This window comes from Neltuma alba, unplaced genomic scaffold, assembly GCF_004799145.2.
Source record: "Neltuma alba isolate B1F8T4 unplaced genomic scaffold, ASM479914v2 tig00011818_pilon, whole genome shotgun sequence".
Classification (NCBI taxonomy): domain Eukaryota; kingdom Viridiplantae; phylum Streptophyta; class Magnoliopsida; order Fabales; family Fabaceae; genus Neltuma; species Neltuma alba.
The window spans coordinates 308,075-332,306 of record NW_021636432.1 but is presented as its reverse complement, the minus strand read 5'-3'; the positions used below and the strand labels follow the sequence as shown (position 1 = coordinate 332,306).

The 24,232-nt window shown below is 33.7% G+C and overlaps 1 long non-coding RNA gene across 1 annotated transcript; it reads right to left on the bottom strand.

The window, feature by feature from the left end:
- Window positions 1–285: 285 nt before the first annotated feature.
- On the bottom strand, window positions 286–1,332 carry LOC114718174 (uncharacterized). Its single transcript, XR_003737792.1, has 2 exons — window positions 1,074–1,332; window positions 286–495 (listed from the first exon to the last, which is right to left on the bottom strand). It is a non-coding gene; the product is annotated as an uncharacterized LOC114718174 (long non-coding RNA).
- Between the last annotated feature and the right edge of the window lie 22,900 nt (window positions 1,333–24,232).

Genomic DNA, 24,232 nt, shown 5'->3' with positions numbered 1-24,232 from the left:
TTTAATTTCTTAAATGATTTATGAAAACACAGCGTGCGGAATTAATCTACATATGTGGCTTACTATTGTTATGCGTATTTTAACAAATAAGCATTCTTGTTTTGATAATTTGGGATTTGAAGATTAAGGTCATATCATGCCACTTGTTTACAATAATTTATCTCTTGAATTTTACCGAAATTTAAATTAAATTACGCAGCACATTCATTAATTTTAATAATGTAATAGCAATGGTTAGTTACTTCTAAGAGTACATGTCAAGAGTGAAGACATGCACGAAGGTGAAACTACTCAGACACTTGACTTTGTATATTATTTATGGGAAGCAACAAGAACAACAAATCATTTCTAGACGCAAAACAAAACCAAAAAAAAAAAGTTGAATAATATTTCTAATAGTATTCTTATTCTTCCTAGCTATGTAATTACGATAGAACTGCGCTATAATATTTTGCTTCCCTTATTCTTTTATCAAGACCGGCACTTGATGATCATCTGCAAGAAAATAAAAACCAGAATGAGATTGAAGGCAGACATTAATACTAAAAAGATGAATAACAACATTGTTACAAGACATGGCTGATTTATGAAATAAAAGGTAATAAGTATCCATATGAGCAAAGTTTTGTCTCAACTTACATAAAAATACTTATAAGTATTTAAGATAATCAGATATAAACAAGATTTAATTAGGATCTCTTCGCACTTTGGAGTAAGGTTAATTAGAAGAAGGATGTGAATCCAAAAAGGCTGTTTATATAGGCACTTAAATTACTACAAAATTCTTTAATAATATACGGATATGTGAAAGTTAATTCATTTATTACAACGCAAACTCTGTGTGTGTGAAGGACCTATTTTTCATACGTCATGTTCAAATTAAATTTAAGAACCTAATAATAAGAATCAAATTTAGCCTTCATGGCAAGCTCATCATGAAGATTTGATTTGGAGGTCTTGAATTTGAAACCAAGAATTTGATTCAAAAAATTAAATGAACGCATAATTCATCAGTTTTTCCTAATGGAAAGAATGATTTATATGAATAAGGAAAGGAATAAATGTAGATGAACCTGAAAATGAAATGAAGAGAGTCATGGTGCTCGACCAGGGGGGGACCTGACATCTTGACCCTTAGGGATTGAAGTGCCGCCTCTTATGTTGGAGCCCTGAGTCTGAGTGCCAGATGCTGTAGGGTTTCCCTGATTTGGGCTGAAGATACCCTTATTATCAGGAACTGATGTGCCATTTCTTATATTATTGGAGTCCTGTGGTCGAGAGCTCATACTACTCCTTCCTTCACAAAGCTAAGCTGCTTCTTCTTCTTCAAAAAATTGCTTATAATTTGATGAGCAAATGGCTAGGGTTTGCTGTGAAACCCATCAGATACCTGGATTTATATGCATATATGGCGAGTCAAGCTAGGTATCCATGTTTGTTGATGAAAAGTGTGGGAAAATTAAAGGAAATGGGTATATATGATGAGGTAATTAATAATCAAGTGATTGTTGAGGAAGTCTACGTGTCAATTACTACTGTCTAACGCTTTGAAACTTACGGAGGCTAATTTGAAAAACAAAGTAAGGTCATTAATATACTAACTTTGATTCTTGATATAAGAGCTAGTTGGAGATTTAATTTAGTTTTAAATATAAGATCTCAATCAATTTTGTCTCTAATATTTATTCATTTTATTTCCAAATAATTTATATGGTAATTGCACTTGTTAAAGAGTCTCTAACATGATTGATAAGGATATTTCAGGAAAGACAATATCATTTTATTACTAATAATTAACTTAATTAATTTTTTAATATTCATAAGTTAATTATCTAATTCTTACATTAAAGATCAAAGGTAGTTTTATAACATTCTGGTTTAGTGCATGCGGTATCCCATTAAACATTTTTCAGTTGGACTGATCAATTTTTGTTCATATTTTAACAAAATTGATTTCTTTCTTCCGTTTTAATTTTGCCTCTATTGATCTCTCGCATGAACACGGAACAAGTTTCTTTATGTCGACGTGAAATTCTAGCTTAACCTGCGACTCTTTTATTGGCAATTTACACAAAATTTCTCTCAAATTTTCCTGGTAATGATTATTGAATTTTATATGCCGCACAAGATGGATTCGTTGCATTTCTAGGTGAAATTTAACCTGGTTTTTTTCCTCTAAAAAAAAATCAAGTTCCATGGCGAATGCATAGATTATGATACTTAACTGAAACCAACAACGTAACTGAAACCAACAACGTCATTACAAAATTATTTTTTCTGTTTGAAAGTTGAATGAATTTGAATTAGGTTTGCGTATATACTGAAATTGGCAAGATATTCAAATATAGACAACTATTCAACACTTTGCTCTAAGCTGAAATTAATTGCAAAACACTTCGTCGGTGAAATATTTACAACGCACAATATATGGATGCAGATAAAGCCAAAGTTTAACTAACTATCGTAATGAAATTCCGTTAGCTAATTTAGCAATGTTAGCTCATCATATTCATTACTTTGGGCTTTGGGAGTTTTTGTTTTCTGGTTTTCATTTTCTTTCCGGAACCGGCCTTTTCTTCCTTCGACCGATTCACGTTAGCAATGGCATTGTGGGCTCAAATTTTGGGCCGAAATTGATATCTTTTGTTCCTTGGAAATCCACTTGCGATCTCTCTGGGACGTTTTCCCACCAAGTTTTGACCATCGGACTTTTATTCTTTCGTCTGTTTCTGGCATTTTTATGTATGATTTATAAGAGGTAATATGATGGGCTTTCTATTAACCTATTATTCTTCCAGGAAATTAATTCTTAATTTCTGATATCATTTCATGTACCAAAGTGGAAGGTTCACTTGGAGTTATTTCTGATATCGTGTTCTGGGTTTGTTGCAATTTCTATTAGCTTCCTGGCGAAACTATTTTGGGCTTACTGCATTTTATTTGGGATTGTGCTCTGTTTTGGGTTATGTCATTAGGGCCAGCTTCATATTCAAGAAATGATTTGGGCTAATTTGTTTTTTTGTCCAGGAATCTGTTTTACTTTTACGTGTGGTTTATTTTATGTGCCATTTTGGTTGTTTAAATACCCCGGGGGGGGGGGGGAATTAATTTTGGCTGCTTTAACTTACCAGAAAATTTTGAAAACTTTATTTTGTGTGTTATTTATCACCGTGTTACACTAAAGATACCCCTTTTCTTGCAAATAAAAATTACGGCAATTTTCCATCGATGCTCGCTAACCGCACAAGAATGACGCAACGTAACGTGTCGACTATTTGATGATACATCGTGATTGATGAAGATTTAAAATCATCCTTTCAGTTTGCAATATGTAAAAGTAATTTTGATAAATTTGTCATTTTCTGCGTAAAAGTAGCCCTTGTGCCCTTTTATGTTTTAAACACTTCAACTTGAAATATAATGATTCAAACTCAAAGGAATATGCGCAGAAATAAAGCATCTAGAATTCAGACACCAATATATACTTAGCAGTAAACATATAACCACAAGCTAAAAGACTCTGTAGTTTTTTTTGAGTCATGTTCTTAAGACTTAAGTGAAGGTTCCCTTAGCTTCTCTCAGTATATATTGAAGTCATAAATAATGCGTTCAATATCTAGAGCTAGGCGATAGATATTCAAAATACGGAACCCAGAGGCTAATAATTATCTTTATGTTTATGGAACCAAACTAAACAAGGACATCAAATTAAGTCAAGCCCAGACGCAAAACACATGATGTTTCATCTCTGCTAGCTTGAATATAACATTATTGCCCTACACGCACGCACGCTTGTATTCCTCCTAACGAAGCCATTTCACTTCAATATCTCTGGAACTTTACCGACCACAATCTGCATCAAAATGACATTGGGAATTAGCATACAATCTAATAAAGAGATTGCCATTATTTAATAAAACGGATGAGAAATAAAAATGGTTCTTGTCTTCAGTTAAATTCTCTAATATATTTTGACCACAAAACAGGTAATACCGAGTACTTAAAAGAGGCTCGTCGGAACTCATATGTCGAAAAATACCATTGAAGCCATGTCTTTCCAGTGCAGAGGGGTATACGTATATGTTATATTAGAAGAAAACGCAAGAGTGTAATGAAACTGATAAGTGTATGAAAAAGGGATCATGGTCTCTTGTAAAAGGTGTTATGGGTGGTTGGGATTGGAGTGGGACTTCCTAAAGAAGTGATAGAGATGAGAGTGTGAGGATGGAGCATTTGCTACGGTGTAGGTATTTGACTGATTAATTTTTACTCATATTATTCACATGTAGGGTACTATTTTCAATGGTAAATGAAGAAAGAAAAAGCAAGAGTAATGAACCTGACAAGAAAGGATGGATTTGTTTGGGTGGAGTGTTTGGATGCTAAAAGGATTGGTAGTGGTGAGGGTGGTTAATAATTTGGACACAAAATACATATATCTACAGCTTATCCCAGTCCTCAAGCCAAGCGCTAGTGCAGGTACGGAGCACTTAACCTCACAGTAAAGTACCACCACCGGTTCTAATTATAAGAACCAGTTGACTAATTTGAGGAGATTAAAAAAATAAGTTGAGTTAGTTATTTATCCTAAATAGATATTGTCTTCCTAAAATATCCTTGCTAATCAGGTGTATTAACTAGAATTATAATTATTAGAAGGATTATCTTAGAAAAAATTGAGTAAATATGAGAGACAAAGTGGATTAGGATCTTATATTTAGGATCAAAATAAAAGTTAAATAGGATCTTATATTAAGGACCGGAGGTAGTATATAACGATGTATGTCTTATGGTTGAACTGAGAGTAAAAGATGAGAGAAGCTGAGGTGGACTATGTCTTTTGTTGTTGGGAGGAGGAGGGAATGGAAGAAGTGGCTTATAACCCTTGGTGCCTTAATTAATAACCTAAGCAGATTAAAGTCTCCAGAATGGAAGACAAGACTATTAAAATAGAAGTAGATATGAATTACCTGATAATGAAATGAGACTCACGGAGGAGTTGGCCTTGGTGAGGTGGAAAAAATGTCCTGGGGACCAGGGATGGAAGGGCCTGGAGGTCTCGGAGGGTTCTGAGTCGGAGGAGTTGGCCTTGGTGTGGTGGAGAAGATGTCCTGGGGACCAGGGATGGAAGGACCTGGAGGTCTCGGAGGGTTCTGAGTCGGGGGAGGTGGCTTTGATTTGGAGAAAATAGCCATGGCATCAGGGATTTGAGTCCCTAAAGGTCCTGGAGGATTAGGGGGCTGAGAAGAACTCATAATGCTGCTGAAGAGAGTGATGAGAAGGGAGAGGGATATAGGATTTAATTTGATGAGGATTGTGTGCTTTTATAGAGAGGGAGAGACAGAGATGGGCTATGAAGAAGGTCAGTTTGGGACGCAAAGTCATGGCTACCCTCTTTAATCCATTGAACAAACTGAAAATGATCCCTCTCTAAGTAATAGATAAGAGCAATCGCTCCGATGATTTAATTATTCCCAGGAGAAGATTCATTCTTTTCCTTTAGATCTATGAAAGACAGAGGGCGATAGGGTTTAATTTGATTTGAATATGATGGAGCTTGGTGAGGGAGAAAGGGAAGGGCAGATGCAGATTATGTTGTCCGCTATAGGGATATACAGACTTCACTTTTTCTTCATTTTTCTTTTATTTATTTCTCATTTCCTTTACGATTTGCCGACCACCAAAATATAATCAAATCAAATTAACCAACCGCACGGGATTATGCGCATTACACAGAATCGCATTGGTAAGGAAAATGGACCATCTTACGTGTGTATATGTTAATTACTGTCTAAACTTACGTTGGAAGTGAACTTTTCGAAAAGGCGATTGAGATTAGTAGTCTTCTTCGACTTCATATATACGGTATTATGATAATAAACTGAAGCCATGTGTAAACAAGGCCTCGCCTTCACTCGGAAAGCTAACCAATAAATAATTATATTGGTCAACCGAAATGTTCAGACTATAAATGGGATGAGAAAAGTTAAAACTGAGCAATAGGAAGGATTGGAGATTGAAAACTAGAAATTTGCATTACACAAACTTCATATTTATTTCCAAAATCTCTATCCCCCTTGCTAATTGAAGTTCAACTGCCCTTAATTGTCGCTTTGGGGTTACTCCAAAAATTAACCGAATTAATGCAATATAGTGCACAATCCGGGTCGTTTCACTTTGAGGAGCCGAAAACGAAATTAAACCCTAGTAAATGAATGCAAGTAACCTAAACTATAAAAAGAGATTTTTGATTTTGAAAAGCTGTTAATTAAATACTACGAATCAAATTAGAATTAAAATACTTTTTTTTTGTTATTTTCTTTTATATAAAAGATGATTGAAATAACTGAAGATGAAAGAAATGAAAATGAGAGACACAGATAACACTAATAAAAATCAATCCTCCAATTCAACACCGCAGGCAATCATCACTCTAAAAGATGTGGGAGTTAAAAACAATGAATTAAGAATTATAATTAAGCTTTTGATCCAACAACCGAGCCACCTCGAGTTGCCACAAAATATTTTCCTAAAATCCCAACTTACTAACTGCAACCAGAATAGTAAAATGAGATTAAGGATGCTAAAAACCAATGCTTAATTAGAACTCTTAAATCCAAAATAACAGAATTAAAGCTAGCAAGAGATTATATGATCCAAAATTCTAAGCCACCTTAGAAAATCACAATATATTAATTCCAAAATCAATACAAATGTCATAACCACAACATTATAATTGAGATCAAAACTATAAACAGCCCAATGTCAAATACTAAGCAATAATTCAGTCACAATAATCTCCAAATATAATCAGATTAAGCAATACAATTATTTTCTAATAATTAGAATAACTATCCTAAGACCTAGGAATTATTAAACAATTATTAGACAGGAAATTAAAGCAACTAAAGCTCCCCTTTGATGATCTAAGCTCCTGCCATTATTGTTGAATTGGAAGATTATGAAGTCTAGCCTCGGTTTGCCATAAAAAATGCTGCAATCAACGCTCTGTTATAGGCTTCCATGAAAGAGATGTTACGAAGTCGTCAGACCGAGAAGGAGAAGACGCTGATATACTCAAGCTAAATCCTTCACCCTGTTCGCACGGCCGTCACTGGTTCCGCGTTCAAGATCAGCCGAGAAGACGAAGGTGAAGTGGCCGATGATGATGATTCTCGTGTTCTCCCTCCCTGTTGCTCTGTTTCGTCTGCGCCGCTTGCGTGTGTGTGTTCGGCCGCGCCTCTCCCACTCTTTTGCGTGCGGCGTGTTCGTGTTCTTTGCTTCCAGTTCCTCCTCCGCCTAATTGAAGAAGATAATAATATATATTAGGGGTGGAGCAAAACGCAACGTTTTGCTCCCCCTTTTATTATTTTATTATTTTTTTCTTTTTTTTTTAATTTATTTTTTTCTTTTCTTTTCTTTTTTTTTATATTTTTGAATCTTCCAAGAACCTGCAAGTAAAATTCAAGGATAAGGTAGTATTAATTGTCCTCAAAAATCAATTAATCACAATTAAATCAAAATATGACAATTTTGCCCCTATAAAATAATAATTCAAAATAAAATAAATTAAATCAATTAAGGCAAAAAGGGACCAATTAAGCTGACAAAACTCATAAAAGATACCAAAATATATAAAAATAATTGAGTTTGTCACTAATTGAACGTTGTTATATATCTATCCATAGTTTTTAAGTTATTTACATAAATCATACAAAAATAAGGGGGGATGGTAGTTTGGAGATTCGTCTTTTATTTTTCGTATTTTAAAGAAGATTAATTTTTATTATTTACGATGAATATTTTGTTGAAAGAAAATATTAGATAAAGTGGTGGTAACATGTTCAACAAGGAAACTGGTGGCAAAGTGACCAAGAGATTGTCGAGGAAATTCACGATCACGCACGAATCCTCTCTCCGCAAACATTGGCAACGTTGGAATTCAACTTTGAAAACGCAGCGTTTGATTGGGAATGTGTGTGTGTGTGTGTGTGTGTGTGTGTGTGTGTGACAATCCGACGAACATGAGTCGGCTTCACCCACTTTGACTACCTTTTCAACCTTCACGTGAGGACCGGACCCATTAATTGAACCATGCTTAAGTTTCAACCTTCACGTACGGACCGGACCCATTAATTGAACCATGTTTAGGCATGTTGTAACCAACAAGCCTTGTTATTAACAAGCGTCTAATCAAAATACTTGTGTTTTGGTCTTTTAATACGAGCAATTCCATTTGGTCTCTTCTTCCTCTTCTTCAAAATACTTATGTTTTGGTCTTTTAATACAAGCAATTCCATTTGATCTCTTCTTCTCCTTCTTCTTGTTGAAAACACTGTGTGTAAAAGAGGGATGATTATATATTAAGGGTGTGTTTGGATGAAACTAAACTGTGGTTTGGAAAAATGATTCTGGAGAATAGATTCTGGGAAGAATAGATTCTGGAAAGAATAGATTTTATGAAAAAGTGATTTTGAGAAGTGAGAGTGTTTGGATAGTTGTTATCAGAAGCACTTTTTATATATACAAATTACTAAAAAAAAGAAATAAGTTGATATGATAATTACAGAAAAAATAGATTTTATGATATATTTTAATTTAGAGGAATAAAATTGTTAATAATATATTTTTTATTAACATAATTAATAATACATAAGATAATATAATTAATGAATAATTAATATGTATATATATTTATAGAATATAAGATTAAATATGTTTATAAAAAAATATGTTTATAAAAAAAATAACAAGATACATATCCTATAAGCTCTCACACTCTCCCTTTTTTCTCCTAAAGCAAAAAATTTTTGTTTTTTTCCAAAACCATGGTTTTGGTTTTTGAGGGGGTGTTTGGATAGCATTTTGTGCAAACCATGGTTTGGGCTTCCAAACCATGGTTTGCAAGTGCATCCAAACGGTGCCTAACAAGGCCGGTCAACCGAAATGTTCAGACTATTTTAAATACATTATTTACTTTTCAGGATTTCAAATTAAAATTTGATTGATACATATGACCATGTATGAATCTCCCTGCCGCATTACATATTGAAACATAGTGATGCATAATTGCAAATGTCACATGCTTTATACTACCTTCAGTCTAAACGAGGTCTTATAATTAGGATCAAAAGTAATATGTAAATAGTATAATAATTTCTTATAGATTTTTATTGATATCTATGATGTATTCATAAAGTGAAGTGATTTTTTTGTTAAAAAAAAATCTATTTATTTAACTTGTAGAAATAGCCAAGGGGCTTATGACAAAGAGGGACGCAGGCGCAGATTCCGGTGAGTTGGGTGCATGCAAGGGACTGGTTGGCTTTGGATATATATAATATCAAGGAAGATGGTCGCTTCAATCACTCATTTCGATGGAAGCCTTGCCTTTGGCTTTCTCCACCGTCAGGTTGTCAAATATATATTGCGTATTTCCATTCCACTGGAGAAATCACATTCGCTATGGATCTGTTCCTACTGAGCTGACACTTTCTCCGGTTTCTTCTTCTTCCTTGTCCCAACAAGACGCTGCTGTTCCAAGAAGCTTCTTGCCACTTGCCAACTCTCCTCTGCTGCTGTGTTGGTTCCTTTTGCATGTTTTCGTATGTTTTAGTTTGGCCCTCTCAGGTTTCATTGGCTCCATCTAATTGGGATGCCTTTCTCAAATAATCCAACCCACAACATAATAATTAAATAAAAATATAAGGGGGATGGTAGTTTGGAGATTCGTCTTTTATTTTTCGTATTTTAAAGAAGATTAATTTTATTATTTACGATGGATATTTGTTGAAAGAAAATATTAGATAAAGTGGTGGTAACATGTTCAACAAGGAAACTGGTGGCAAAGTGACCAAGAGATTGTCGAGGAAATTCACGATCACGCACGAATCCTCTCTCCGCAAACACTGGGAACGTTGGAATTCAACTTTGAAAACGCAGCGTTTGATTGGGAATGTGTGTGTGTGTGTGTGTGTGTGTGTGTGTGTGTGTGTGTGTGTGTGTGTGTGTGTGTGTGTGACAATCCAACGAACATGAGTCGGCTTCACCCACTTTGACTACCTTTTCAACCTTCACGTGAGGACCGGACCCATTAATTGAACCATGTTTAGGCATGTTGTAACCAACAAGCCTTGTTATTAACAAGCGTCTAATCAAAATACTTGTGTTTTGGTCTTTTAATACGAGCAATTCCATTTGGTCTCTTCTTCCTCTTCTTCAAAATACTCCTCCGGTCCTTAATATAAGACCCATTTAACTAATTTGATTAGATTAAGGAAGTTAGGTAAGTTAGTTAATTATAAGAAAAGTGACATATTTTTCCTAAAACACCATAATCATCTTTCTTAATACCCCCTCTCCCTTTTCTACTTGATTATGGTTGAGGGAGTATCCATAGGGGTAATTTAGAGAAAATTGATAAATATGAGAAATTGGTCTTATATTTAGGATCAAAACCAATTTAAGAATTGGGTCCTTGAAGTTGAACTTCCCTTAATTGTCGCTTTGGGGTTACTCCAAAAATTAACCGAATTAATGCAATATAGTACACAATCCGGGTCGTATTCACTTTGAGGAGCCGAAAACGAAATTAAATCCTAGTAAATAAATGCAAGTAACCTAAACTATAAAAAGGATTTTTGATTTGAGTTTGAAAAATTGCTAACTAAATGCCTTGAATTAAGTTGAAATTAAAATACTTTTTTTTTTGTTATTTTCTTTTATATAAAAGATGATTGAAATAACTGAAGATGAAAGGAATGAAAATGAGACACACAAATAACACTAATGATAATCAATCCTCTAATTCAACAATGTAGGCAATCATCACTCTAAAAGATGTGGGAGTTAAAAACAATGAATTAAGAATTATAATTAAGCTTTTAATCCAACAACCGAGCCACCTCGAATTGCCACAAAATATTTTCCTAAAATCCCAACTTACTAACTACAACCAGAATAGTAAAATGGGATTAAGGATGCCAAAAACCAATGCTTAATTAGAACTCTTAAATCCAAAATATCAGAATTAAAGCTAGCAAGAGACAATATGATCCAAAATTCTAAGCCACCTTAGAAAATCACAATATATTAACTCCAAAATCAATATAAATGTCATAACCACAACATCATAATTGAAATCAAAGCTATAAACAGCTCAATGTCAAATGCTAAACAGTAATCCAGCCACAAAAATCTCCACAGATAATCAGATTTAACGATACAAAATTTTCCTAATAATCAGAATAACTATCCTAAGACCTAGGAATTGTTAAACAATTATTAGACAGGAAATTAAAGTAACTAAAACTCCCCCTTGATAATCTAAGCTCCTGCCATTGCTGTTGAATTAGAGGATTATTAAGCTCTAGCCATGGGTTGCCATAAGAAATGCCACAATCAGTATTTTGCTACAGGATTCCATGGAAGAACGCAGGCGCCGTCGACTCGTGCTCGCTGGTGTTCTGGTGTTCAGCTTCCCCGCGCCCAGCTTGCTCTCCGGTTTTGTTCTCTCCCGTTTTTCGTTTCAGCCGCGCCTCCGCTCCCTTTCGTATCGCCCGTTGGTTTTTGAATAATAGGTGTAGTGGGGTATTATTCACGCCGCCCACGTCTTCTCCCTCAGCGATCTGGTGATGATGAATATTGGATTATTAGGGGGGGCAAAACGCAACGTTTTGCCCCACCTATTATTATTATTTTTTTTTTAATTTTATTTTTCTTTTCTTTTCCTTTTTTTTTAATTTTTAAATCTTCCTAGAACCTGCAAGCAAAATTCAAGGATAAGGTAGCATTAATTGTCCTCAAAAATCAATTAGTCACAATTAAATCAAAATATGACAATTTTGCTCCTATAAAATAATAATTCAAAATAAAATAAAATAAATCAATTAAGACAAAAAGGGACCAATTAAGCTGACAAAACTCATATAAAAGATACCAAAATATATAAAAATAATTGAGTTTGTCAGTCCTATATTAAGGACTGGAGGAGTACTTATTTTTGGTCTTTTAATACAAGCAATTCCATTTGGTCTCTTCTTCTCCTTCTTCTTGTTGAAAACACTGCGTGTAAAAGAGGGATGATTATATATCAACAAGGCCGGTCAACCGAAATGTTCAGACTATTTTAGATACATTATTTACTTTTCAGGATTTCAAATTAAAATTTGATTGATACATATGACCATATATGAATCTCCCTGCCGCATTACATATTGAAACATAGTGATGCATAATTGCAAATGTCACATGCTTTATACTACCTTCAGTCTAAACGAGGTCTTATAATTAGGATCGGAAGTAATATGTAAATAGTATAATAATTTCTTATAGATTTTTATTGATATCTATGATGTATTCATAAGTGAAGTGATTTTTTTGTTAAAAAAAATCTATTTATTTAACTTGTAGAAATAGCCAAGTGGCTTATGACAGAGAGGGACGCAGGCGCCGATTCCGGTGAGTTGGGTGCATGCATGGGACTGGTCGGCTTTGGATATATATAATATCAAGGAAGATGGTCACTTCAATCACTCATTTCGAGGGGAGCCTTGCCTTTGGCTTTCTCCACCGTCAGATTGTCAAATATATATCGCGTATTTCCATTCCACTGGAGAAATCACATGCGCTGTGGATCTGTTTCCACTGAGCTCACACTTTCTCCGGTTTCTTCTTCTTCCTTGTCCCAACAAGACGCTGCTGTTCCAAGAAGCTTCTTGCCACTTGCCAACTCTCCTCTGCTGCTGTGTTGGGTCCTTTTTCATGTTTTCGTATGTTTTAGTTTGGCCCTCTCAGGTTTCATTGACTCCATCTAATTGGGATGCCTTTCTCAAAGAATCGAACCCACAACATAATAATTAAATAAAAATATGTCAATAACTCGTTTGAAAATTCATTTTCATATGTCATGTTCAATTAAACTAAGAACCTAATAACAAGCATAAAATTTAGCCTTCAAGGCAAACTCATGAAAGATTTAATTTGGAGCTTGGATTTGAAACCAAGAACTTAATAAAAAATACTAAAGATAACACATCACTCATCAGTTTTCCCCACTTAAGAGGATGATTTATATGAACAAAGAAGGAATAAATATGTGTGTGGTTGTGTGTGTGAATTATCTGAAAATGAAATTGAAAAGAGTCAACGATGACCCACAGGGGAACGGAGCCTGTGTCTGAATGCCACCGGCAGGTGGGGCAGGGCTAATAGTTGTCTGTGTGTTTATGTTGGAAGAACTCATACTGCTCCTTCCCCCACAAATTAAAGGTCCTGATCTTCTTCTTCTTCTTCAAGAGATTGCTTGTAATTTGATAATCAGATTGCTAGCTCGGGTTTGCAGTGCTGAAACTCATGAACCAGATAGGCGTGTGTGTGTGTGTGTATATAAGTATTCAGTTAAGGAAATGGGAATAATGAGGTAATTAACCAAGTGATTGTTGAGGAAATTTATATGCAAATACATGATCAATTACTGCCTAGCACCCTGAACTTACGTTTCGGAATTGAACTTTGAAACTCAATATGTGCTTAAGGTTAATATTGCGAGTCTTGAGATGAACCTTCTTCACCACCGTGTCTGACCACTTCAACCACAAACCTCCACATGCATTATGAATTACGTTAGTTTTTGAATCATATTTACATCATACTATAATTAATTAATCTCATGCTCGAAATGCTCATCTATATATACATATATTTAAATTTACATGTTGGGATTCGTTTCATGTTGATTAGCTTTTCGTTAAGTGCATGTAGCACCCCATTTAATATTTTTCAGTTTCAGTCATCAATTATATTATAATATAATTTCTCCATTATTCTGCTTTATTCTCTCCCTTTGAACACGTAATTAGGTTTTTTCGTTCAACATGTGAAATTCAACCTCATTCTTTCACTGTTTATTGGCAATTCGTACCAAATTATTTCTCCATTCTTTTGACGGATCACATATATGCAGCGCAAGATGCTTCATTTCATTCGTAGGTGAAATTTCAGCTGCTTTTAAAAAAATTCCATAGTTGAATAAATTTGAATTAGATTTGCGTGTATCCTGATGAGATATATGTAATTTATTGGAAATTGGCAAGGAAGATGGCAAGTTAGTCATATACAGACAACTAGATAAATTCACAATATGTGTGTGTGTACACAGATAAGATCATAGTTCAATTCATAATGAAATTTCGTTGATTAATTTATAGCATTCGCCCACATTTTTGTTCGATTTTTTCAGCCCTCACGTATGGACCACATACATTGAATCATATGTAACAAACGAACGTTATTAATATTCTACCCTAATTAAGTCTCTAATCAAACTGCTTATGTTTTGGTCTGTTAATACAACGAATTGAATTATATTCCCTTTCGTCCCTCTCTAATCCTTTTAAGAATATTTTACCAAACCTCTCAACTTTTCTTCTCCATTGTGATTAAGTTGGCCAATCCATTCTTCATATATTCATTCATGTTTGTTAAAATAATTGACTTCTTGCTTCCTTCTTCCTTTTCTATTTTTGGGTTCTATTTTATTTTCCTTCTCCAGTGCTTTCATGATCTCCTATGAACAAGGAATTGAGCTGATTAGTTTTTTCCCGTTTAACATGAAATTGAACTTCAGTCTTCGACTCTTTTTGTTAGCTATTCGATTCTAAATTCTTTATTACATTTTTTCCGCTTTTGTGCCGAATTATGCAGTGCAAGATGCTTCGTTGCATTTGAGGTGAAATTGTTTCTCTTTTTAATTCAACTTGAACTTTGCTCAGACTTTGCTTACATTTTATTGGATCAGAGAATATTGAGAGACCTCATTTCATGTGAAGTAGTCCAACATTGACTTCCTACGCAAAACTAAATTTCTAGGAACGTCATAATTCTTCATTATATATTTTGATGTGTGAAAAAGGACTTAACATGAACAGCTTGATCGATGTCTGAATTAAAACTAATACAAAGGTTTGAACATTGGACTTAGACGATTCAGATTAATTAAAGCTTGATCGTGTGGGTCCCAATTCCTTTTCAACATATAAAATCTTCACCATGTGTGATGACTTCAAACTTCCCGTACCGTGGAATATTGAATCATACAGGGAAGTGTAATTTACGGGTGTTTTCTTTTTATCTTTATTTTTTCGTCTTATATATATATATATTCAAGTTAATTAAATGTAAAATTTAAGTAATATACTAGTTAGTTGGATCGAATCAACCTCCACTTTTCTCAACTCTTCTTTTATTAAATACGAACGTAATACTGAAAAACGCATGACCTTAATTAACTTCTGTTGAAATTCGAGGTATCTTCATTTATTTTTTTTAAAAAAAAAATTTAAGAATTTAGGTGTAATCTTGGTTGTTGCCAAAGGTCAACTAAATTTCATACAAATGTATAGCGCACCGTACACTCCATTTTTCAATCAACAAAAAAAAATAATTAAATCAAGGCCAACTAAAATCTTGAATTATGAAACATGTTTGCAAAGGGAAAATGACACAGGTCCAAGTTAAGATACAAAATGGCACTTTGAAGCATTGGAATTTTAAAATAACGCTTTTTGGATTTAATAAGGCACACGCAAAAATTTTCCCTTTCTCTCCGCCAAATTAGTGAAACAAGGAAAGCCCAACAAATTAAATCAGCTATATTAATAATGGATAAGATTATCTTTTGACAAAAAACGATTAGTGGTTTTAATTTTACCAGCCTGAATGTTATTTATATTATTCAAAGTGTATATTTTAAACTACGAAGAAAAAGTACTGGACGTTGATTTTTAGATGTAGGAAGGGGTGGTTGATATATAAATTTGCAGGGGAAGTTATATTTTAATTTCGTAAATGATTTACGAAAACACCGCGTGGATTATTGTGGTACAGACAAGTAAACTTGAGTTGAGCTTATTGTGAATTTCAACCCAACATTAATATTAATAATATTTCTATGAATTTCCAAACAGTTTTCGGGGAATTAATCTGCATACGTGGCTTACTATTGTTTTGCGTATTTTAACAAATAAGCACTCTTGCTTTGATAATTTAGGATTTGAAGGTTAAGGTCATATCATACCACTTGTTTACAATAATTGATCTCTTGAATTTTACCGAAATTTAAATTAAATACGCAGCACATTCATTAATTTTAATGATATAATAACAGTGGTTAATTACTTCTAAGAGTACATGTCAAAAGTGAAGACATGCACGAAGTTGAAACTACTCAGACACTTGACTTTGTATATTATTTATGGGAAGCAACAAGATCAACAAATCATTTCTAGACGCAAAACAAAACCAAAAAAAAAAGTTGAATAATATTTTTCATAGTATTCTTATTCTTGCTACCTATATAATTATGAAGAACTGCGCTATAATATTTTGCTTCCCTTATTCTTTTATCAAGACCGGCACTTGATGATCATCTGCATGAAAATAAAAACCAGAATGAGATTGAACGCAGACATTAATACTAAAAAGATGAATAACAACATTGTTACAAGACATGGCTGATTTACAAAATAAAAGATAATAGGGATGCATACGAGGAAAGTTTTGTCTTGGCTTACGTAAAAATACTTAAAAGTATTTAAGATAAGCAAATATAAAGAAGATTTAATTAGGATCTCTTCGCACTGTGGAGTAAGGTTAATTACAAGAAGGATGAGAATCTAAAAAGCTGTTTATATAGGCACTTAAATTACTAATATAGCAAATATGTGAAAGTTAATTCATTTATTACAACGCAAACTGTGGGTGTGTGTCAAGGACCTGTTTTTCATACGTCATGTTCAAATTAAATTTAAGAACCTAATAATAAGAATCAAATTCAGCCTTCATGGCAAGCTCATCATGAAGATTTGATTTGGAGGTCTTGAATTTGAAACCAAGAATTTGATTCAAAAAAATTAAATTAACGCATAACTCATCAGTTTTTCCTGATGGAAAGAATGATTTATATGAATAAAGAAAGGAATAAATGCATATGAACCTGAAATTGAAATGAAGATAGTCATGGTGTTCGACCAGTGGGGGACCTGACATCTTGACGATTAGGGATTGAAGTGCCATCTCTTATATTGGAGCCCTGGTTCTGAGGGCCAGATGCTGTAGGGTTTCCCTGATTTGGGCTAAAGATACCCTTATTATCAGGAGCTGATGTGCCAATTCTTATATTATTGGAGTCCTGTGGTCGAGAGCTCATACTGTTCCTTCCTTCACAAAGCTAAGCTGCTTCTTCTTCTTCAAAAGATTGCTTATAATTTGATGAACAGATAGCTAGGGTTTGCTGTGAAACCCATGAATCATATAGCTATATTTATATGAATATATGGTGAGTCAAGCTAGGTATCCATGTTCGTTGATGAAAAGTGGGTACCAAGACTCATTTTGCATCCTACAGTAATATGAGGCGTCCTTCTAGAGGCTAAAAGAAAAAGTCTAAATACACAAAACCTTTCCAAAAAGTCCTTCTCTTTAACAACAACCATGCCCTGAAGGCAATGATCAAGATGGAGCAAATAATTGTGATAAATGATAATTACCCTCAACCTAGAAACAAATAACATCATCAGCCCTTCTTCTGTTAGGATTTCATGTATTTTACCCAAACTTTCTTAGCATCCATAGGCTTAACGTTAATCTAGTTTTTTTTTGCATTAAGCCAAAACAAAACACCATTTTATTAGTACCAAAAAAAAAATCATATTACAAACACCAATAGCCAAAGCCAAAAATAAAACTCTCAAAAATTCATTCACTGTTCTTCTAGCTAAAAGTTTTGGTTTTACAGAAAGATAAATGTTGCTTTGCAAATATAATTTGATATGAGATGGGTCGGGGACCCTATATAAATACATACATATAATTTTATAATTAAGGCAAGTAAAAAAAGATAAAGTAAGTCCCATGATTTAAAAAAAAAAATAAGAAGAAGAAGGAGAAGAAATGAACCGTGATGATCAAGTGCTGTTGGAAAAGCTACTCTGGGTGGTGGACGCGCATTGGAGTCCCAGAAAAATAAACTAACTAAAGACACACACTTCGTCGATCGCAAAGATAAATGGATTTTGAGACCTATAACCTTTCTCCATCTTGGTTTTATTTGCTGGGTATTTCCATTTGTACCTGTAAGAAACGAACGTAATTAACCTTAAGAGTACTAAGGACTACAAGAACTTAATTAGACCGTAAGTTGCACAATCATCCAAAAAACAAATTGTGCAAAGAGCTAAACTAAATCTGGAAAAGTAAAACTATCCACTGAAAGGTTAATCCTAACCTCTTGCTCGTTTGACTGCCGAAATCAGGAGGCCAAAAGTAGTTTATAGTTGGTCAAATTTCTTCATCACTGCTGCTTTAATTTCCAGCATATTATTATGGTCAAAATTCTGAAGATAGACTGATTTGTGGAGTCATTCAATCACCAGATCGAGAGTTTAATTAATTGGATTGATATAATAATATATGTGAACGTACAGGGCTGTCATCAACTGAAAATAACAACAAAACTTAATCAACTTCACTAATACCCCAGACCCTGAAATTAATGATCAAGCTTTGCCTAATAATAACACCACATCATCTGCATAAAAGAACCCCAACATTCCCTTTATTTATTAGTGTGTTGACTTTGTATGGATGTAAACAAGATTTAATTAGGATCTCTTCGCACTTTGGAGTAAGGTTAATTACAAGAAGGATGAGAATCTGAAAAAGCTGTTTATATAGGCACTTAAAATACTACAAAATTCTTTAATAATATGGCAAATATGTGAAAGTTAATTCATTTATTACAACGCAAACTGTGTGTGTCAAGGACCTGTTCATCTTCATATGTCATGTTCAAATTAAATTAAGAACCTAATAATAAGAATCAAATTCAGCCTTCATGGCAAGCTCATCATGAAGATTTGATTTGGAGGTCTTGAATTTGAAACCAAGAATTTGATAAAAAAAATTTAAATTAACGCATAACTCATCAGTTTTTCCTAATGGAAAGAATGATTTATATGAATAAAGAAAGGAATAAATGTATATGAACCTGAAAATAAAATGAAGAGGGTCATGGTGTTCGACCAGTGGGGGACCTGACATCTTGACCATTAGGGATGAAGTGCCATCTCTTATATTGGAGCCCTGCGTCCGAGTGCCAGATGCTGTAGGGTTTCCCTGATTTCCATGATTTGGGCTAAAGATACCCTGATTATCAGGAACTGATGTGCCATTTCTTATATTATTGGAGCCCTGTGGTTGAGAGCTCATACTGTTCCTTCCTTCACAAAGCTAAGCTTCTCCTTCTTCAAAAGATTGCTTATAATTTGATGAATAGATGGCTACGGTCTGCTGTGAAACCCATGAATCAGATACCTGTATTTACATGCATATATGGCGAGTCTAGCTAGGTGTCCATGTTCGTCGATGAAAAGTGTGGGAAATTTAAAGGAAATGAGTATGTATAATGAGTTAATTAATAAGCAAGTGGTTGTTGATGAAGTCTACGTGTCAATTGCTACTGTCTAACACTTTGAACTTAGGAGGTTAATTTGAAAAACAAATTAAGGTAATTAATACTATCTTTGATGCTTAATATAAGAGCTAATTGGAGATTTAATTTAGTTTTAAATATAAGACTTTAATCAATTTTGCCTCTAATATTTATTCATTTTACTTCCAAGTAATTCTTATGATGATTGCACGTGTGTTAAGGAGTCTCCAATAAAAGGTAGTTTCAATGCACATGATTAATAATGATATTTTAAGAAAGACAAGGTCATTTTATTACTAATAACTAACTTAATTAATTTTTTAATATTTATAAATTAATTATCTAATTCTTATATTAAAAATCAAATGTAGTTTTGTAACATTTCTGGTTTAGTGCATGCGGCAACCCATTAAACATTTTTCAGTTGGACTCATTAATTTTTGTTCAAATTTTAACAAAATCATTTCTTTCTTCCGTTTTAATTTTGCCTCTTTATTGATCTCTCGCATGAACACGGAACAAGTTTCTTTATTTAAACGTGAAATTCTAGCTTAACCTACGACTCTTTTATTGGCAATGTTAATGATTATTGAATTTTAAATGCTGCACAAGATGGATTCGTTGCATTTATAGGTGAAATTTAACCTGTTTTTTTTCTTTAAAAAAAATCATGTTCATGACGAATGCATAGATTATGATACTTAACTGAAACCTACAACGTCATTACAAAATTAGGTTTTTCGTTTGAAAGTTGAATAAATTTGAAATAGGTTTGCGTAGATACTGAAATTGGCAAGATATGCATATATAGACAACTATTCAACACTTTGCCCTAAGCTGAAATTAATTATATAAAACACTTCGTCGGTGAAATATTTACAATGCACAATATTATGTACACAGATCGGGCCAATTTAATTAACTATCGTGATGAAATTCCGTTGATTAATTTAGCCAATAATGTTAGTTAATCATATTCATTAATTTGGGCTCCCGGAGTTTTTTTTTTTTTTGGCTAAAGCATGGGTATCCTCCTATTGAAGGTAATCCTATTCGAGGTACTGTCAAACACTAAATATGAATATCTCTTTCAAGAAAAATTTAAATCTCAGTTTGTTACGTTATGAGGAGTTTTTGTTTTCTGGTTTTAATTTTCTTTCCAGAATGGGCCTTTTCTTCTTTCGAGAGATTCACTTTAAAAAAGCCTTTTGCAATGGCATTGTGGGCTCTACTTTTGGGCCGAAATTGATATCTATTGTTCCTCAGAAATCCATTTGCTTTCTCTTGGCGACCTTTTCTGACCATCAGACTTTTATTGTTTCTTCTGTTCCTGGGCATTTTTGCCACTGGTCTGGGCTTATGATTCTGAGGTTTTCGGCGGAAGCCATTTATAGGTTCTGTAAAATCAGTATTGGGCTCTGTTGGGTTTATGTCATATGGGCTCTTTTGTTTCATATTCAAGAAAAGATTTGGGCTAATTTTGAGTTGCCTTTTCTGATATCTTTATTCATTTAGTAATCTGATTTATTTTAAGTGCCATTTAGTTGTTTATATACAGGAAAAATTTGATTTTGGCTACTTTAACATACCAGAAAGGTCATGAACTGAAACTAACAAAACTTGATCAACTTGACTAATAAACATATATCCCCAAGGGGAAACAAACATTAATTTATCTATTTCAACATTTTGCTGGAAAAAACAAAGAAGTCATGATGGCATTATTAAAAAGTTAAAGCTGGACAATATTGGAAAAGGCGATACATAAAGATAGATGGAATTTGGAGGCATGGCGACAAGTCCTGAGCAATCATTATCTACAAGATTTAAAGCAAGCAGCAAGCACAACAAATTAAATCAAACCTAGACACAAAACAAGTGTTATGTATGCTGCTTTGTTTGTTGGCCACTTATAGCCTTCTTTGTCTCCTTCTCCCCTTCACCCTCATATATATCCCAAAAATTAAAAAGTACTCAGAAATAATTAAAGATGAAGAAAAAGAAGTTGGATATATAGATAAAGAGCGGGGAGGTGTAGGTGGTGTTCATGTTGAATTGGATTATGCTAAAATGACGTGTGTAGTAATTATGGTTGAGTGAGCAAAACTCACAAGTGTTAAAGCTGCGCATATTTGAGAAAAGTAAATCATATAATGATGTATGTTCATGGCTGAGATGAGAGAAAAAGACAAGGGAAGCTGAGGTGAAGTATCTTTTGTTGTTGCGAAGAGAAGGGAACGGAACAAGCGAGGAAAGAGCATGAATCAGTGAAACTAAAGGGGAGGGATTGATTATCTCAAAAGAGCCGAAGCACACCTACAAGAAAAAAAAGCACCAGAACAGAAGTAAATTATATAATGATGTATGTCTTATAAAGCAAAAGTTATTAGTGTTAAAGGATGTCGTGTTTTTTCAAACCATATATAGTTATTGCAATGATGTGGCTGTGGGGCACGTGAGATCTTTTTTTTTGGTGAAACAGAGGCACGCATATTCTAATTAATACTTGGAGGCTGGAGCCCTTTAATACTAGACGTTTCTTCTCTAACGACTACTGTTTTGACAAAAAGGGCTAATTAAATAAACGAAGCCTAAAAGTGATGAGATCACAGCTTGATCCATGTCTGAATTATATTAAAACTAGTACAATGGTTTGGACATTATTTAACATAGGCGGTTCGGATTGATTAATGCATTGGGAATATTGATCGTGTGGCTCTAGTATTCTATCAGCCAAGAAAGCATAATCTATAGTTAGTAACCCCACCATTTGGTAAGGGGACTATTATATTATTTTGGAGAGAACATTTAGCAATCTATAGGTGGTTTTTCTAGGCGCGCTCGCGCGCACACACACATATATGTCCTTCTAGAGGCTAAACGAAGATGTCTAGATACACAGAACCTTTCCAAAGGGTCCCTCTCTTTCTCAACAACCATGCCCTGAAGGCAATGATCAAGCTTTGCCTAACTCGATGCCCATGGAGCAAATAATTGTGACAAATGACAATTACACTCAACTTAGAAACAAATACCATCATCAGCCCCTCTTCCGTTAGGATTTCACATATTTTGCCCAAACTTTCTCAGCATCCATAGGCTTAACGTTAATCTAGTTTTTCTTTTTTCAATTAAGCCAAAACGCGACTCCATTTTATTAATCCCAGAGAAAAAATCACATTACAAACCCAATAGCCATAGCCAAAATAAAACTCTCAAAAATTCATTCACTGCTCTTCCAGCTAAAGTACAGGTTTTACAGAAAGATAAATGTTGCTTTGTAAATATAATTTGATATGAGATGGGGAGGGGACTCTACATACATACATATATATAAATTAAGGCAAATAAAAAAGATAAAGTAAGTACCATGATAAAAAAGAAATAATAAGAAGAAGGAGAAGAAATGGACCGTGAAGGTCAAGTGATGTTGGAAAAGCTACTCTGGGTGGTGGACGCGCATCGGAGTCCCAGAAAAATAAAATAACTAAAGACACATACTTCGTCGATCGCAAAGATAAATGGATTTTGAGGCATATAACCTTTCTCCATCTTGGTTTTATTTGCAGGGTATATATCCATTTGTACCTGTAAGAAATGGACGTAATTAATTTTAGGGTACTAAGTACTGCGAGAACTTAATTGGACCGTACGTTACACAATCATCCAAAAAACAAATTGTGCAAAGAGCTAAACTAAATCTGGAAAGGTAAAACTATTAATCCCAACCTCTTACTCATTTGACTGCTGAAATCAGAAGGCCAAAAGTAGTTTATATTTGGTCAAATTTCTTCATCATTGCTGCTTCAATTTGCAGCATATTATTGTGCTCAAAATTTCTGAAGATAGACTGATTTGTGGAGTCATTCAATCACCAGAGTTTAATTTATTGGATTGCTATAATAATATATGTGAACGTACAGAGCTGTCATCAACTGAAACTAACAATGAAACTTAAGGGGTGTTTAGATAGAAACCAAACTATGGTTTCATATGTGATTTTATGGTATATGAAATAAATATGTAGAGGAGTTTATTTTGATTTATGAAAAAATACTTTTAAAAAGCACTTCTCATAACATCCAAACACCCTCTTAATCAACATCAGTAATACCCTAGACCCTAAAATTAATGATCAAGCTTTGCCTAATAATAACACCACATCATCTGCATAAAAGTATCCCTCCATATCACTTTGGTGCTTGATATAAGTCACTTGTAATGTATTTTCCCATACTAAGAAATACGCTAAATTAATAATTTTTTTAATTTTATCCTTATTAAAGTTCTCTCTCTTTCTCTCTCTCCACATTTATAAATCATTATTCTCATATCTCTTCATTTTTCTCTTTTTTCAGTGGAAATTAAATGAGAGTAAAATTGAAAAAAAAACATTACATATACAAGAAGTAATTTACGTTTAGAACCTGTAACTCACATTTTAGGACTAGAGCAGTATGCATTTTTAGCCGCCTCAACTTGAAATTTTCTCAACTGTTATTTACAGTCAATCTTAATTATTTAATATTTATGAGTACACGCGTTTCTTTATTTTTTTTTTTACTAATAAATGTTGCCCATTGTGTTACTTGCAAAATATTAACGCGAGTAGTCAAAATTAAGTTAGCTTTTATATTAAATGTGTTCTCAATTGAATTGATAATTAATGAATTACAGTTGAATTGGTGTATTGACTGTTAATCTGTCATTTTCCAAATTTCACAAACAGCAACACCAAAGAAA